Source organism: Danio rerio, chromosome 4 (genome assembly GCF_049306965.1).
Source record: "Danio rerio strain Tuebingen ecotype United States chromosome 4, GRCz12tu, whole genome shotgun sequence".
NCBI lineage: Eukaryota > Metazoa > Chordata > Actinopteri > Cypriniformes > Danionidae > Danio > Danio rerio.
In genome coordinates this window covers 50016253-50032488 of record NC_133179.1, presented here as the reverse complement: position 1 = coordinate 50032488, position 16236 = coordinate 50016253, and the positions used below count along the sequence as shown (strand labels likewise).

General features: G+C 46.3%; 22 non-coding genes across 22 annotated transcripts; all 22 read left to right on the top strand.

Annotated features, from left to right (window-relative positions):
- Positions 1-2087: 2087 nt before the first annotated feature.
- Positions 2088-2160, top strand: trnam-cau (transfer RNA methionine (anticodon CAU)). The gene has a single exon. It is a non-coding gene; the product is annotated as a tRNA-Met (tRNA).
- A 770-nt stretch (positions 2161-2930) lies between these two features.
- trnak-cuu (transfer RNA lysine (anticodon CUU)) lies at positions 2931-3003 on the top strand. Its single transcript has one exon. It is a non-coding gene; the product is annotated as a tRNA-Lys (tRNA).
- Positions 3004-3354: 351 nt separating this feature from the next.
- Positions 3355-3427, top strand: trnak-cuu (transfer RNA lysine (anticodon CUU)). Its single transcript has one exon. It is a non-coding gene; the product is annotated as a tRNA-Lys (tRNA).
- Positions 3428-4200: 773 nt separating this feature from the next.
- trnak-cuu (transfer RNA lysine (anticodon CUU)) lies at positions 4201-4273 on the top strand. Its single transcript has one exon. It is a non-coding gene; the product is annotated as a tRNA-Lys (tRNA).
- Positions 4274-4624: 351 nt separating this feature from the next.
- On the top strand, positions 4625-4697 carry trnak-cuu (transfer RNA lysine (anticodon CUU)). The gene has a single exon. It is a non-coding gene; the product is annotated as a tRNA-Lys (tRNA).
- Positions 4698-5050: 353 nt separating this feature from the next.
- On the top strand, positions 5051-5123 carry trnam-cau (transfer RNA methionine (anticodon CAU)). Its single transcript has one exon. It is a non-coding gene; the product is annotated as a tRNA-Met (tRNA).
- Positions 5124-6076: 953 nt separating this feature from the next.
- trnan-guu (transfer RNA asparagine (anticodon GUU)) lies at positions 6077-6150 on the top strand. Its single transcript has one exon. It is a non-coding gene; the product is annotated as a tRNA-Asn (tRNA).
- A 169-nt stretch (positions 6151-6319) lies between these two features.
- trnak-cuu (transfer RNA lysine (anticodon CUU)) lies at positions 6320-6392 on the top strand. The gene has a single exon. It is a non-coding gene; the product is annotated as a tRNA-Lys (tRNA).
- Positions 6393-6744: 352 nt separating this feature from the next.
- On the top strand, positions 6745-6817 carry trnak-cuu (transfer RNA lysine (anticodon CUU)). Its single transcript has one exon. It is a non-coding gene; the product is annotated as a tRNA-Lys (tRNA).
- Positions 6818-7168: 351 nt separating this feature from the next.
- On the top strand, positions 7169-7241 carry trnak-cuu (transfer RNA lysine (anticodon CUU)). Its single transcript has one exon. It is a non-coding gene; the product is annotated as a tRNA-Lys (tRNA).
- Positions 7242-7351: 110 nt separating this feature from the next.
- trnan-guu (transfer RNA asparagine (anticodon GUU)) lies at positions 7352-7425 on the top strand. The gene has a single exon. It is a non-coding gene; the product is annotated as a tRNA-Asn (tRNA).
- Positions 7426-7593: 168 nt separating this feature from the next.
- On the top strand, positions 7594-7666 carry trnak-cuu (transfer RNA lysine (anticodon CUU)). Its single transcript has one exon. It is a non-coding gene; the product is annotated as a tRNA-Lys (tRNA).
- A 1201-nt stretch (positions 7667-8867) lies between these two features.
- On the top strand, positions 8868-8940 carry trnak-cuu (transfer RNA lysine (anticodon CUU)). The gene has a single exon. It is a non-coding gene; the product is annotated as a tRNA-Lys (tRNA).
- A 775-nt stretch (positions 8941-9715) lies between these two features.
- Positions 9716-9788, top strand: trnak-cuu (transfer RNA lysine (anticodon CUU)). Its single transcript has one exon. It is a non-coding gene; the product is annotated as a tRNA-Lys (tRNA).
- A 108-nt stretch (positions 9789-9896) lies between these two features.
- trnan-guu (transfer RNA asparagine (anticodon GUU)) lies at positions 9897-9970 on the top strand. Its single transcript has one exon. It is a non-coding gene; the product is annotated as a tRNA-Asn (tRNA).
- A 1853-nt stretch (positions 9971-11823) lies between these two features.
- trnak-cuu (transfer RNA lysine (anticodon CUU)) lies at positions 11824-11896 on the top strand. The gene has a single exon. It is a non-coding gene; the product is annotated as a tRNA-Lys (tRNA).
- A 958-nt stretch (positions 11897-12854) lies between these two features.
- trnan-guu (transfer RNA asparagine (anticodon GUU)) lies at positions 12855-12928 on the top strand. The gene has a single exon. It is a non-coding gene; the product is annotated as a tRNA-Asn (tRNA).
- A 595-nt stretch (positions 12929-13523) lies between these two features.
- trnak-cuu (transfer RNA lysine (anticodon CUU)) lies at positions 13524-13596 on the top strand. Its single transcript has one exon. It is a non-coding gene; the product is annotated as a tRNA-Lys (tRNA).
- A 351-nt stretch (positions 13597-13947) lies between these two features.
- Positions 13948-14020, top strand: trnak-cuu (transfer RNA lysine (anticodon CUU)). The gene has a single exon. It is a non-coding gene; the product is annotated as a tRNA-Lys (tRNA).
- Positions 14021-14372: 352 nt separating this feature from the next.
- On the top strand, positions 14373-14445 carry trnak-cuu (transfer RNA lysine (anticodon CUU)). The gene has a single exon. It is a non-coding gene; the product is annotated as a tRNA-Lys (tRNA).
- A 1203-nt stretch (positions 14446-15648) lies between these two features.
- Positions 15649-15721, top strand: trnak-cuu (transfer RNA lysine (anticodon CUU)). The gene has a single exon. It is a non-coding gene; the product is annotated as a tRNA-Lys (tRNA).
- Positions 15722-16072: 351 nt separating this feature from the next.
- Positions 16073-16145, top strand: trnak-cuu (transfer RNA lysine (anticodon CUU)). Its single transcript has one exon. It is a non-coding gene; the product is annotated as a tRNA-Lys (tRNA).
- The last annotated feature ends 91 nt before the right edge of the window (positions 16146-16236 follow it).

Here is a 16236-nt window from a genome sequence, read left to right as displayed (position 1 = left end):
TTAAATTGGAAGAGAGTTTTAAATGGAATTGAGAAAAGACTGAGATTTTGGAAAACTAGAAATTTGACGTTAAAAGGAAAGTATTCATCTTAAATGCTTTAATGTTGTCAAAGGTCTGGTATGTGTTAAGTGTAACTGCGTTGCCTGAAGTATACTATGAAAAAATAAATGATGTAGTTTTAAAGTTTTTGTGGGGAAATGGAAGAGCCAAGATAGCTTATTATACTTTGATTGGGGAGGTAAAAGAAGGAGGTCTGGGACTTTTGGATAGTTTTTTAAAAATGAAAACATTAACAATTAAGATTATTCAAAGATTTTTGGAAGGGAAAATGGGTGTGATTTGGAAAAGTGTGTTGGATTATTATTTGAAGAAATGTGGACATTTTAATATGGGATGTAATGTTTTATTGATGAAGATGAAGAAACTGATGATAGCAGGTCTGCCAAAATTTTATGTTGAGGTCTTAGAATCATGAGGGGGATTTTTAGAAAATGTGTTGATTATACCAAAAGCAAGGGCGCAGATTCTAGAACAACCACTTTTACTGAATTCAACAATTTTAAGTGAAGGAAATGTTTTATATTTTAAGGAATGGTGGGACGGAGGATTAAGACAAGTTAAAGATGTATTATATGAAGTAATAAAAGGATTTGTACCATTAAAAGTAATTGTGGAGGATGGTTATAAAAGAGTTGTTAAAGCAAAATTACAAAGACAATGTCATGAGTTGAAAAAAGCAATACCAAAAGACTGCATTGAAATAATTGAAAAAAAAAAAAAAAATAGTTGAGCGATGAAGATGAATTACTAGAGACCTATTTTAAGAAGAAAAATGGAGAGATCAATGAGCTTATGTACAGTTAAGAGTTTTTACGCTATTTTTAGATAAAAGGCTTTTGTAAGACCTATAGCACTCAACTAATTAACAAAATTTTAATTATTTATTGAGACATATTCGCATATTAATATAAATGAGTAAAGAAATAAAATGAATAGTATAAATGAATAAAATGGGTATTAAACAAGATATAATGACCCAAAGGTTGGTGATTCGAGCCCACCCACTGACGAATTACACACTTTGCTGCCTTGCAACTGCTAACATGTGCACTGGGCATAGATCCTGGGCCACATTTTGTCCAGCGTTACAAGATGAAATCAGGATTTAGTAGAACATTGTCATGGGTAAGGAAGGTATTACTGTTAACAGTGTCTAGTTCCAGTGGGGACTCCTCATCCGCCTGGCTAGTTCAGTCGGTAGAGCATGAGACTCTTAATGTCAGGGTCGTGGGTTCGAGCCCCACGTTGGGCGTTTCTGTTATTTTCTCTCTCTATCTCAGCAAACTTACATTAGCGTTCGTATAGCAGACCTTTTGAGACAAAGTTCCGCGTTTCTACCACTGTAGGTGACCTTTCACTAAGTCTCTGTGGCGCAATCGGTTAGTGCATTCGGCTGTTAACTGAAAGGTTGGTGGTTCAAGCCCACCCAGGGACGGATCAAGCATTTTGCTGCCTTGTAACTGCTAACACGTGCACTGGACATAGATCCTGGGCCACATTCTGTCCAGCATTACAAGATGAAATCAGGATTTAGCAGAAGATTTTCACGGGTAGGGAAGGTATTACTGTAAACGATTTCTGGTTCCTAAAAGAGCTTCTCATCATCCCCGCTAGCTCAGTCGATAGAGCATGAGACTCCTAATCTCAACGTCGTGGGTTAGAGCCCCACATTGGGCGTTTCTGTTACCTCTCTTACTCTCAGCAAACTATCATTAGGGTTCATATAGCAGACCTTTTGAGACAACGTTCCGGGTTTCTACCACTGTAGGTGACCTTTCACTAAGTCTCTGTGGCGCAATCAGTTAGCGCGCTCGGCTGTTAACTGAAAGGTTGGTGGTTTAAGCCCACCCAGGGACGGATTAAGCATTTTGCTGCCTTGTAACTGCTAGCACGTGCACTGGACATAGATCCTGGGCCACATTCTGTCCAGCTTTACAAGATGAAATCAGGATTTAGCAGAAGATTGTCACGGGTAGGGAAGGTGATACTGTAAACAGTGTTTAGCTCTTAAACGTCCATCTCATCAGCCTGGCTAGCTCAGTCGGTAGAGCATGAGACTCATAATGTCAGGGTCGTGGGTTAGAGCCCCACGTTGGGCGTTCCTGTTACTTTTCTCTCTCTCTCCCAGCAAACTTACATTAGGTTCATGTAGCAGACTTTGAGACAAAGTTCCGCGTTTCTACCACTGTAGTTGACCTTTCACTAAGTCTCTGTGGTGCAATCGTTTAGCGCGTTCGGCTGTTAACTGAAAGGTTGGTGGTTCAAGCCCACCCAGGGACGAATTAGGCATTTTGCTGCCTTGCAACTGCTAACACGTGCACTGGACATAGATCCTGGTCCACATTTTGTCCAGCGTTACAAGATGAAATCAGGATTTAGCAGAAGATTGTCACGGGTAGGAAGGTATTACTGTAAACGGTTTCTGGTTCCTAAAAGAGCTTCTCATCATCCCCACTAGCTCAGTCGATAGAGCATGAGACTCTTAATCTCAGCGTCGTGGGTTAGAGCCCCACATTGGGTGTTTCTGTTACCTCTCATTCTCTTAGCAAACTATCATTAGGGTTCATATAGCAGACCTTTTGAGACAAAGTTCCGCGTTTCTACCACTGTAGGTGACTTTTCCTAAGTCTCTGTGGCGCAATCGGTTAGCGTGTTAGGCTGTTAACTGAAAGGTTGGTGGTTCAAGCCCACCCAGGGACAGATCAAGCATTTTGCTGCCTTGTAACTGCTAACACGTGCACTGGACATAGATCCTGGGCCACATTCTGTCCAGCGTTACAAGACGAAATCAGGATTTAGCAGAACGTTGTCACGGGTAGGGAAGGTATTACTGTAAAGAGTGTTTAGCTCTTAAAATTGCATCTCATCAGCCCGGCTAGCTCAGTCGGTAGAGCATGAGACTCTTAATGTCAGGGTCGTGGGTTCGAGCCCCACGTTGGGCATTCCTGTTACATTTCTCTCTCTCTCCCAGCAAACCTACATTAGGGTTCATGTAGCAGACTTTGAGACAAAGTTCCGCGTTTCTACCACTGTAGGTGACCTTTCACTAAGTCTCTGTGGTGCAATCGGTTAGCGCGTTCGGCTGTTAACTGAAAGTTTGGTGGTATAAGCCTACCCAGGGACGAATTAGGCATTTTGCTGCCTTGTAACTGCTAACATGTGCACTGGACATAGATCCTGGGCCACATTCTGTCCAGCGTTACAAGATGAAATCAGGATTTAGCAGAAGATTGTCACGGGTAGGGAAGGTATTACTGTAAAGGGTTTCTGGTTCCTAAAAGAGCTTCTCATCAGCCCGGCTAGCTCAGTCGGTAGAGCATGAGACTCTTAATCTCAGGGTCGTGGGTTCGAGCCCCACGTTGGGCGTTCCTGTTACTTTTCTCTTTCTCTCTCAGCAAACTTACATTAGGGTTCATATAGCAGACCTTTTGAGACAAAGTTCTGACTTTCTACCACTGTAGGTGACCTTTCACTAAGTCTCTGTGGTGCAATCGGTTAGCGCTTTTGGCTGTTAACTGAAAGGTTGGTGGTTAAAGCCCACCCAGGGGCGAATTAGGCATTTTGCTGCCTTGCAACTGCTAAACCGTGCACTGGGCATATATCCTGGGCCACATTCTGTCCAGCGTTACAAGATGAAATCAGGATTTAGCAGAAGATTGTCACGGGTAGGAAGGTATTATTGTAAAGGGTTTCTGGTTCCTAAAAGGGCTTCTCATCAGCCCGGCTAGCTCAGTCGATAGAGCATGAGACTCTTAATCTCAGCGTCGTGGGTTAGAGCCCCACATTGGGTGTTTCTGTTACCTCTCATTCTCTTAGCAAACTATCATTAGGGTTCATATAGCAGACCTTTTGAGACAAAGTTCCGCGTTTCTACCACTGTAGGTGACTTTTCCTAAGTCTCTGTGGCGCAATCGGTTAGCGCGTTAGGCTGTTAACTGAAAGGTTGGTGGTTCAAGCCCACCCAGGGACAGATCAAGCATTTTGCTGCCTTGTAACTGCTAACACGTGCACTGGACATAGATCCTGGGCCACATTCTGTCCAGCGTTACAAGACGAAATCAGGATTTAGCAGAACGTTGTCACGGGTAGGGAAGGTATTACTGTAAAGAGTGTTTAGCTCTTAAAATTGCATCTCATCAGCCCGGCTAGCTCAGTCGGTAGAGCATGAGACTCTTAATGTCAGGGTCGTGGGTTCGAGCCCCACGTTGGGCATTCCTGTTACATTTCTCTCTCTCTCCCAGCAAACCTACATTAGGGTTCATGTAGCAGACTTTGAGACAAAGTTCCGCGTTTCTACCACTGTAGGTGACCTTTCACTAAGTCTCTGTGGCGCAATCGGTTAGCGCGTTCGGCTGTTAACTGAAAGTTTGGTGGTATAAGCCTACCCAGGGACGAATAAGGCATTTTGCTGCCTTGTAACTGCTAACATGTGCACTGGACATAGATCCTGGGCCACATTCTGTCCAGCGTTACAAGATGAAATCAGGATTTAGCAGAAGATTGTCACGGGTAGGGAAGGTATTACTGTAAAGGGTTTCTGGTTCCTAAAGGAGCTTCTCATCAGCCCGGCTAGCTCAGTCGGTAGAGCATGAGACTCTTAATCTCAGGGTCGTGGGTTCGAGCCCCACGTTGGGCGTTCCTGTTACTTTTCTCTCTCTCTCTCAGCAAACTTACATTAGGGTTCATATAGCAGACCTTTTGAGACAAAGTTCTGACTTTCTACCACTGTAGGTGACCTTTCACTAAGTCTCTGTGGTGCAATCGGTTAGCGCTTTTGGCTGTTAACTGAAAGGTTGGTGGTTTAAGCCCACCCAGGGACGGATTAAGCATTTTGCTGCCTTGTAACTGCTAGCACGTGCACTGGACATAGATCCTGGGCCACATTCTGTCCAGCTTTACAAGATGAAATCAGGATTTAGCAGAACATTGTCACGGGTAGGGAAGGTGATACTGTAAACAGTGTTTAGCTCTTAAACGTCCATCTCATCAGCCTGGCTAGCTCAGTCGGTAGAGCATGAGACTCATAATGTCAGGGTTGTGGGTTAGAGCCCCACGTTGGGCGTTCCTGTTACTTTTCTCTCTCTCTCCCAGCAAACTTACATTAGGTTCATGTAGCAGACTTTGAGACAAAGTTCCGCGTTTCTACCACTGTAGTTGACCTTTCACTAAGTCTCTGTGGTGCAATCGTTTAGCGCGTTCGGCTGTTAACTGAAAGGTTGGTGGTTCAAGCCCACCCAGGGACGAATTAGGCATTTTGCTGCCTTGCAACTGCTAACACGTGCACTGGACATAGATCCTGGTCCACATTCTGTCCAGCGTTACAAGATGAAATCAGGATTTAGCAGAACATTGTCACGGGTAGGGAAGGTATTACTGTAAACGGTTTCTAGCTCCTAAAAGAGCTTTTCATCAGCCCCGCTAGCTCAGTCGATAAAGCATGAGACTCTTAATCTCAGCGTCGTGGGTTAGAGCCCCACATTAAGCGTTTCTGTTACCTCTCTTTCTCTCAGCAAACTATCATTAGGGTTCATATAGCAGACCTTTTGAGACAAAGTTCCGCGTTTCTACCACTGTAGGTGACCTTTCACTAAGTCTCTGTGGTGCAATCGGTTAGCGCGTTAGGATGTTAACTGAAAGGTTGGTGGTTCAAGCCCACCAAGGGACGGATCAAGCATTTTGCTGCCTTGTAACTGCTAACACGTGCACTGGACATAGATCCTGGGCCACATTCTGTCCAGCGTTACAAGACGAAATCAGGATTTAGCAGAACATTGTCACGGGTAGGGAAGGTATTACTGTAAACAGTGTTTAGCTCTTAAAAGTTCATCTCATCAGCCCGGCTACCTCAGTCGGTAAAGCATGAGACTCTTAATGTCAGGGTCGTGGGTTCGAGCCCCACGTTGGGCGTTCCTGTTATTTTTCTCACTCTCTCCCAGCAAACTTACATTAGGGTTCATGTAGCAGACTTTGAGACAAAGTTCCGCGTTTCTACCACTGTAGGTGACCTTTCACTAAGTCTCTGTGGCGCAATCGGTTAGCGCGTTCGGCTGTTAACTGAAAGGTTGGTGGTTCAAGCCCACCCAGGGACGAATTAGGCATTTTGCTGCCTTGCAACTGCTAACATGTGCACTGGACATAGATCCTGGGCCACATTCTGTCCAGCGTTACAAGATGAAATCAGGATTTAGCAGAAGATTGTGACGGGTAGGGAAGGTATTACTGTAAACGGTTTCTAGTTCCTAAAAGAGCTTCTCATCAGCCCGGCTAGCTCAGTCGGTAGAGCATGAGACTCTTAATCTCAGGGTCGTGGGTTTGAGCCCCACGTTGGGCATTCCTGTTACTTTTCTCTCTCTCTCTCAGCAAACTTACATTAGGGTTCATATAGCAGACCTTTTGAGACAAAGTTTTGACTTTCTACCACTGTAGGTGACCATTCACTAAGTCTCTGTGGTGCAATCGGTTAGCGCTTTTGGCTGTTAACTGAAAGGTTGGTGGTTAAAGCCCACCCAGGGGCGAATTAGGTATTTTGCTGCCTTGCAACTGCTAAACCGTGCACTGGGCATATATCCTGGGCCACATTCTGTCCAGCGTTACAAGATGAAATCAGGATTTAGCAGAAGATTGTCACGGGTAGGAAGGTATTATTGTAAAGGGTTTCTGGTTCCTGAAAGGGCTTTTCATCAGCCCGGCTAGCTCAGTCGGTAGAGCATGAGACTCTTAATCTCAGGGTCGTGGGTTCGAGCCCCACGTTGGGCGTTCCTCTTACTTTTCTCTCTCTCTCCCGGCAAACTTACATTAGGGTTCATGTAGCAGACTTTGAGACAAAGTTCCGCGTTTCTACCACTGTAGGTGACCTTTCACTAAGTCTCTGTGGCGCAATCGGTTAGCGCGTTCGGCTGTTAACTGAAAGGTTGGTGGTTCTAGCCCACCCAGGGACGAGTTAGGCATTTTGCTGCCTTGCAACTGCTAACACGTGCACTGGACATAGATCCTGGGCCACATTCTGTCCAGCGTTACAAGATGAAATCAGGATTTAGCAGAATATTGTCACGGGTAGGGAAGGTATTACCGTTAACAGTGTCTAGTTCTAGTGGTGACTCCTCATCAGCCCGGCTAGCTCAGTCGGTAGAGCATGAGACTCTTAATGTCAGGGTCGTGGGTTCAAACCCCACGTTGGGCGTTTCTGTTACTTTTCTCTCTCTCTCTCAGCAAACTTACATTAGGGTTCATATAGCAGACCTTTTGAGACAAAGTTCTGACTTTCTACCACTGTAGGTGACCTTTCACTAAGTCTCTGTGGCGTAATCGGTTAGCGCATTCGGCTGTTAACTGAAAGGTTGGTGGTTCAAGCCCACCCAGGGACGAATTAGGCCTTTTGCTGCCTTGCAACTGCTAACACGTGCACTGGACATAGATCCTGGGCCACATTCTGTCCAGCGTTACAAGATGAAATCAGGATTTAGCAGAAGATTGTCACGGGTAGGAAGGTATTACTGTAAACGGTTTCTGGTTCCTAAAAGAGCTTCTCATCAGCCTGGCTAGCTCAGTCGGTAGAGCATGAGACTCTTGATCTCAGGGTCGTGGGTTCGAGCCCCACGTTGGGCGTTCCTGTTACTTTTCTCTCTCTCTCTCAGCAAACTTACATTAGGGTTCGTGTAGCAGACTTTGAGACAAAGTTACGCGTTTCTACCACTGTAGGTGACCTTTCACTAAGTCTCTGTGGCGCATTCGGTTAGCGCGTTAGGATGTTAACTGAAAGGTTGGTGGTTCAAGCCTACCCAGGGACGGATCAAGCATTTTGCTGCCTTGTAACTGCTAACACGTGCACTGGACATAGATCCTGGGCCACATTCTGTCCAGCGTTACAAGACGAAATCAGGATTTAGCAGAACATTGTCACGGGTAGGGAAGGTATTACTGTAAACAGTGTTTAGCTCTTAAAAGTTGATCTCATCAGCCCGGCTACCTCAGTCGGTAGAGCATGAGACTCTTAATGTCAGGGTCGTGGGTTCGAGCCCCACGTTGAGCGTTCCTGTTATTTTTCTCTCTCTCTCCCAGCAAACTTACATTAGGGTTCATGTAGCAGACTTTGAGACAAAGTTCCGCGTTTCTACCACTGTAGGTGACCTTTCACTAAGTCTCTGTGGCGCAATCGGTTAGCGCGTTAGGATGTTTACTGAAAGGTTGGTGGTTCAAGCCCACCAAGGGACGGATCAAGCATTTTGCTGCCTTGTAACTGCTAACACGTGCACTGGACATAGATCCTGGGCCACATTCTGTCCAGCGTTACAAGACGAAATCAGGATTTAGCAGAACATTGTCACGGGTAGGGAAGGTATTACTGTAAACAGTGTTTAGCTCTTAAAAGTTCATCTCATCAGCCCGGCTACCTCAGTCGGTAAAGCATGAGACTCTTAATGTCAGGGTCGTGGGTTCGAGCCCCACGTTGGGCGTTCCTGTTATTTTTCTCTCTCTCTCTCAGCAAACTTACAATAGGGTTCATATAGCAGACCTTTTGAGACAAAGTTCTGACTTTCTACCACTGTAGGTGACCTTTCACTAACTCTCTGTGGCGCAATCGGTTAGCACGTTCGGCTGTTAACTGAAAGGTTGGTGGTTCAAGCCCACCCAGGGACGAATTAGGCATTTTGCTGCCTTGCAACTGCTAACATGTGCACTGGACATAGATCCTGGGCCACATTCTGTCCAGCGTTACAAGATGAAATCAGGATTTAGCAGAAGATTGTCACGGGTAGGGAAGGTATTACTGTAAACAATTTCTAGTTCCTAAAAGATGTTCTCATCAGCCCGGCTAGCTCAGTCGGTAGAGCATGAGACTCTTAATCTCAGGGTCTTGGGTTCGAGCCCCACGTTGGGCGTTCCTGTTACTTTTCTCTCTCTCTCTCAGCAAACTTACATTAGGGTTCATATAGCAGACCTTTTGAGACAAAGTTCTGACTTTCTACCACTGTAGGTGACCTTTCACTAACTCTCTGTGGTGCAATCGGTTAGCGCTTTTGGCTGTTAACTAAAAGGTTGGTGGTTAAAGCCTACCCAGGGGCGAATTAGGCATTTTGCTGCCTTGCAACTGCTAAACCGTGCACTGGGCATATATCCTGGGCCACATTCTGTCCAGCGTTACAAGATGAAATCAGGATTTAGCAGAAGATTGTCACAGGTAGGAAGGTATTACTGTAAACGGTTTCTAGTTCCTAAAAGAGCTTCTCATCAGCCCGGCTACCTCAGTCGGTAGAGCATGAGACTCTTAATGTCAGGGTCGTGGGTTCGAGCCCCACGTTGGGCGTTCCTGTTATTTTTCTCTCTCTCTCCCGGCAAACTTACATTAGGGTTCGTGTAGCAGACTTTGAGACAAAGTTACGCGTTTCTACCACTGTAGGTGACCTTTCACTAAGTCTCTGTGGCGCATTCGGTTAGCGCGTTAGGATGTTAACTGAAAGGTTGGTGGTTCAAGCCTACCCAGGGACGGATCAAGCATTTTGCTGCCTTGTAACTGCTAACACGTGCACTGGACATAGATCCTGGGCCACATTCTGTCCAGCGTTACAAGATGAAATCAGGATTTAGCAGAAGATTGTCACGGGTAGGAAGGTATTATTGTAAAGGGTTTCTGGTTCCTAAAAGGGCTTCTCATCAGCCCGGCTAGCTCAGTCGGTAGAGCATGAGACTCTTAACCTCAGGGTCGTGGGTTCGAGCCCCACGTTGGGCGTTCCTCTTACTTTTCTCTCTCTCTCAGCAAACTTACATTAGGGTTCATATAGCAGACCTTTTGAGACAAAGTTCTGACTTTCTACCACTGTAGGTGGCATTTCACTAAGTCTCTGTGGCGTAATCGGTTAGCGCATTCGGCTGTTAACTGAAAGGTTGGTGGTTCAAGCCCACCCAGGGACGAATTAGGCCTTTTGCTGCCTTGCAACTGCTAACACGTGCACTGGACATAGATCCTGGGCCACATTCTGTCCAGCGTTACAAGATGAAATCAGGATTTAGCAGAAGATTGTCACGGGTAGGAAGGTATTACTGTAAACGGTTTCTGGTTCCTAAAAGTTGATCTCATCAGCCCGGCTACCTCAGTCGGTAGAGAATGAGACTCTTAATGTCAGGGTCGTGGGTTCGAGCCCCACGTTGGGCGTTCCTGTTATTTTTCTCTCTCTCTCCCAGCAAACTTACATTAGGGTTTATGTAGCAGACTTTGAGACAAAGTTCCGCGTTTCTACCACTGTAGGTGACCTTTCACTAAGTCTCTGTGGCGCAATCGGTTAGCGCGTTAGGATGTTTACTGAAAGGTTGGTGGTTCAAGCCCACCAAGGGACGGATCAAGCATTTTGCTGCCTTGTAACTGCTAACACGTGCACTGGACATAGATCCTGGGCCACATTCTGTCCAGCGTTACAAGACGAAATCAGGATTTAGCAGAACATTGTCACGGGTAGGGAAGGTATTACTGTAAACAGTGTTTAGCTCTTAAAAGTTCATCTCATCAGCCCGGCTACCTCAGTCGGTAAAGCATGAGACTCTTAATGTCAGGGTCGTGGGTTCGAGCCCCACGTTGGGCGTTCCTGTTATTTTTCTCTCTCTCTCTCAGCAAACTTACATTAGGGTTCATATAGCAGACCTTTTGAGACAAAGTTCTGACTTTCTACCACTGTAGGTGACCTTTCACTAACTCTCTGTGGTGCAATCGGTTAGCGCTTTTGGCTGTTAACTGAAAGGTTGGTGGTTAAAGCCTACCCAGGGGCGAATTAGGCATTTTGCTGCCTTGCAACTGCTAAACCGTGCACTGGGCATATATCCTGGGCCACATTCTGTCCAGCGTTACAAGATGAAATCAGGATTTAGCAGAAGATTGTCACAGGTAGGAAGGTATTACTGTAAACGGTTTCTAGTTCCTAAAAGAGCTTCTCATCAGCCCGGCTACCTCAGTCGGTAGAGCATGAGACTCTTAATGTCAGGGTCGTGGGTTCGAGCCCCACGTTGGGCGTTCCTGTTATTTTTCTCTCTCTCTCCCAGCAAACTTACATTAGGGTTCATGTAGCAGACTTTGAGACAAAGTTCCGCGTTTCTACCACTGTAGGTGACCTTTCACTAAGTCTCTGTGGCGCAATCGGTTAGCGCGTTAGGATGTTAACTGAAGGGTTGGTGGTTCAAGCCCACCAAGGGACGGATCAAGCATTTTGCTGCCTTGTAACTGCTAACACGTGCACTGGACATAGATCCTGGGCCACATTCTGTCCAGCGTTACAAGATGAAATCAGGATTTAGCAGAACATTGTCACGGGTAGGGAAGGTATTACCGTTAACAGTGTCTAGTTCTAGTGGTGACTCCTCATCAGCCCTACTAGCTCAGTCGGTAGTGCATGAGACTCTTAATGTCAGGGTCGTGGGTTCAAACCCCACGTTGGGCGTTTCTGTTACTTTTCTCTCTCTCTCTCAGCAAACTTACATTAGGGTTCATATAGCAGACCTTTTGAGACAAAGTTCTGACTTTCTACCACTGTAGGTGACCTTTCACTAAGTCTCTGTGGCGTAATCGGCTGTTAACTGAAAGGTTGGTGGTTCAAGCCCACCCAGGGACGAATTAGGCCTTTTGCTGCCTTGCAACTGCTAACACGTGCACTGGACATAGATCCTGGGCCACATTCTGTCCAGCGTTATAAGATGAAATCAGGATTTAGCAGAAGATTGTCACGGGTAGGAAGGTATTACTGTAAACGGTTTCTGGTTCCTAAAAGAGCTTCTCATCAGCCTGGCTAGCTCAGTCGGTAGAGCATGAGACTCTTAATCTCAGGGTCGTGGGTTCGAGCCCCACGTTGGGCGTTCCTGTTACTTTTCTCTCTCTCCCTCAGCAAACTTACATTAGGGTTCATATAGCAGACCTTTTGAGACAAAGTTCTGACTTTCTACCACTGTAGGTGACCTTTCACTAAGTCTCTGTGGTGCAATCGGTTAGCGCGTTTGGCTGTTAACTGAAAGGTTGGTGGTTAAAGCCCACCCAGGGACGAATTAAGCATTTTGCTGCCTTGCAACTGCTAAACCGTGCACTGGGCATATATCCTGGGCCACATTCTGTCCAGCGTTACAAGATGAAATCACGATTTAGCAGAACATTGTCACGGGTAGGGAAGGTATTACTGTAAACGGTTTCTAGCTCCTAAAAGAGCTTTTCATCAGCCCCGCTAGCTCAGTCGATAAAGCATGAGACTCTTAATCTCAGGGTCGTGGATTCGAGCCCCACGTTGGGCGTTCCTGTTACTTTTCTCTCTCTCTCCCGGCAAACTTACATTAGGGTTCGTGTAGCAGACTTTGAGACAAAGTTACGCGTTTCTACCACTGTAGGTGACCTTTCACTAAGTCTCTGTGGCGCATTCGGTTAGCGCGTTAGGATGTTAACTGAAAGGTTGGTGGTTCAAGCCTACCCAGGGACGGATCAAGCATTTTGCTGCCTTGTAACTGCTAACACGTGCACTGGACATAGATCCTGGGCCACATTCTGTCCAGCGTTACAAGACGAAATCAGGATTTAGCAGAACATTGTCACGGGTAGGGAAGGTATTACTGTAAACAGTGTTTAGCTCTTAAAAGTTCATCTCATCAGCCCGGCTACCTCAGTCGGTAAAGCATGAGACTCTTAATGTCAGGGTCGTGGGTTCGAGCCCCACGTTGGGCGTTCCTGTTATTTTTCTCACTCTCTCCCAGCAAACTTACATTAGGGTTCATGTAGCAGACTTTGAGACAAAGTTCCGCGTTTCTACCACTGTAGGTGACTTTTCACTAAGTCTCTGTGGCGCAATCGGTTAGCGCGTTCGGCTGTTAACTGAAAGGTTGGTGGTTCAAGCCCACCCAGGGACGAATTAGGCATTTTGCTGCCTTGCAACTGCTAACATGTGCACTGGACATAGATCCTGGGCCACATTCTGTCCAGCGTTACAAGACGAAATCAGGATTTAGCAGAACATTGTCACGGGTAGGGAAGGTATTACTGTAAACAGTGTTTAGCTCTTAAAAGTTCATCTCATCAGCCCGGCTACCTCAGTCGGTAAAGCATGAGACTCTTAATGTCAGGGTCGTGGGTTCGAGCCCCACGTTGGGCGTTCCTGTTATTTTTCTCTCTCTCTCCCAGCAAACTTACATTAGGGTTCATGTAGCAGACCTTTTGAGACAAAGTTCTGACTTTCTACCACTGTAGGTGACCTTTCACTAAGTCTCTGTGGTGCAATCGGTTAGCGCTTTTGGCTGTTAACTGAAAGGTTGGTGGTTAAAGCCCACCCAGGGGCGAATTAGGCATTTTGCTGCCTTGCAACTGCTAAACCGTGCACTGGGCATATATCCTGGGCCACATTCTGTCCAGCGTTACAAGATGAAATCAGGATTTAGCAGAAGATTGTCACGGGTAGGGAAGGTATTACTGTAAACAATTTCTAGTTCCTAAAAGATGTTCTCATCAGCCCGGCTAGCTCAGTCGGTAGAGCATGAGACTCTTAATCTCAGGGTCGTGGGTTCGAGCCCCACGTTGGGCGTTCCTCTTACTTTTCTCTCTCTCTCCCGGCAAACTTACATTAGGGTTCATGTAGCAGACTTTGAGACAAAGTACCGCGTTTCTACCACTGTAGGTGACCTTTCACTAAATCTCTGTGGCGCAATCGGTTAACGCGTTCGGCTGTTAACTGAAAGGTTGGTGGTTCAAGCCCACCCAGGGACGAGTTAGGCATTTTGCTGCCTTGCAACTGCTAACATGTGCACTGGACATAGATCCTGGGCCACATTCTGTCCAGCGTTACAAGATGAAATCAGGATTTAGCAGTATATTGTCACGGGTAGGGAAGGTATTACCGTTAACAGTGTCTAGTTCTAGTGGTGACTCCTCATCAGCCCGGCTAGCTCAGTCGGTAGAGCATGAGACTCTTAATGTCAGGGTCGTGGGTTCAAACCCCACGTTGGGCGTTTCTGTTACTTTTCTCTCTCTCTCTCAGCAAACTTACATTAGGGTTCATATAGCAGACCTTTTGAGACAAAGTTCTGACTTTCTACCACTGTAGGTGACCTTTCACTAAGTCTCTGTGGCGTAAACGGTTAGCGCATTCGGCTGTTAACTGAAAGGTTGGTGGTTCAAGCCCACCCAGGGACGAATTAGGCCTTTTGCTGCCTTGCAACTGCTAACACGTGCACTGGACATAGATCCTGGGCCACATTCTGTCCAGCGTTACAAGATGAAATCAGGATTTAGCAGAAGATTGTCACGGGTAGGAAGGTATTACTGTAAACGGTTTCTGGTTCCTAAAAGAGCTTCTCATCAGCCTGGCTAGCTCAGTCGGTAGAGCATGAGACTCTTAATCTCAGGGTCGTGGGTTCGAGCCCCACGTTGGGCGTTCCTGTTACTTTTCTCTCAATCCCTCAGCAAACTTACATTAGGGTTCATATAGCAGACCTTTTGAGACAAAGTTCTGACTTTCTACCACTGTAGGTGACCTTTCACTAAGTCTCTGTGGTGCAATCGGTTAGCGCGTTTGGCTGTTAACTGAAAGGTTGGTGGTTAAAGCCCACCCAGGGACGAATTAAGCATTTTGCTGCCTTGCAACTGCTAAACCGTGCACTGGGCATATATCCTGGGCCACATTCTGTCCAGCGTTACAAGATGAAATCACGATTTAGCAGAAGATTGTCACGGGTAGGGAAGGTATTACTGTAAACGGTTTCTAGCTCCTAAAAGAGCTTTTCATCAGCCCCGCTAGCTCAGTCGATAAAGCATGAGACTCTTAATCTCAGGGTCGTGGATTCGAGCCCCACGTTGGGCGTTCTTGTTACTTTTCTCTCTCTCTCCCGGCAAACTTACATTAGGGTTCGTGTAGCAGACTTTGAGACAAAGTTACGCGTTTCTACCACTGTAGGTGACCTTTCACTAAGTCTTTGTGGCGCATTCGGTTAGCGCGTTAGGATGTTAACTGAAAGGTTGGTGGTTCAAGCCTACTCAGGGACGGATCAAGCATTTTGCTGCCTTGTAACTGCTAACACGTGCACTGGACATAGATCCTGGGCCACATTCTGTCCAGCGTTACAAGACGAAATCAGGATTTAGCAGAACATTGTCACGGGTAGGGAAGGTATTACTGTAAACAGTGTTTAGCTCTTAAAAGTTGATCTCATCAGCCCGGCTACCTCAGTCGGTAGAGCATGAGACTCTTAATGTCAGGGTCGTGGGTTCGAGCCCCACATTGGGCGTTCCTGTTATATTTTTCTCTCTCTCTCCCAGCAAACTTACATTAGGGTTCATGTAGCAGACTTTGAGACAAAGTTCCGCGTTTCTACCACTGTAGGTGACCTGTCACTAAGTCTCTGTGGCGCAATCAGTTAGCGCGTTTGGCTGTTAACTGAAAGGTTGGTGGTTAAAGCCCACCCAGGGGCGAATTAGGCATTTTGCTGCCTTGCAACTGCTAAACCGTGCACTGGGCATATATCCTGGGCCACATTCTGTCCAGCGTTACAAGATGAAATCAGGATTTAGCAGAAGATTGTCACGGGTAGGGAAGGTATTACTGTAAACAATTTCTAGTTCCTAAAAGATGTTCTCATCAGCCCGGCTAGCTCAGTCGGTAGAGCATGAGACTCTTAATCTCAGGGTCGTGGGTTCGAGCCCCACGTTGGGCGTTCCTCTTACTTTTCTCTCTCTCTCCCGGCAAACTTACATTAGGGTTCATGTAGCAGACTTTGAGACAAAGTACCGCGTTTCTACCACTGTAGGTGACCTTTCACTAAATCTCTGTGGCGCAATCGGTTAACGCGTTCGGCTGTTAACTGAAAGGTTGGTGGTTAAAGCCCACCCAGGGACGAGTTAGGCATTTTGCTGCCTTGCAACTGCTAACACGTGCACTGGACATAGATCCTGGGCCACATTCTGTCCAGCGTTACAAGATGAAATCAGGATTTAGCAGTATATTGTCACGGGTAGGGAAGGTATTACCGTTAACAGTGTCTAGTTCTAGTGGTGACTCCTCATCAGCCCGGCTAGCTCAGTCGGTAGAGCATGAGACTCTTAATGTCAGGGTCGTGGGTTCAAACCCCACGTTGGGCGTTTCAGTTACTTTTCTCTCTCTCTCTCAGCAAACTTACATTAGGGTTCATATAGCAGACCTTTTGAGACAAAGTTCTGACTTTCTACCACT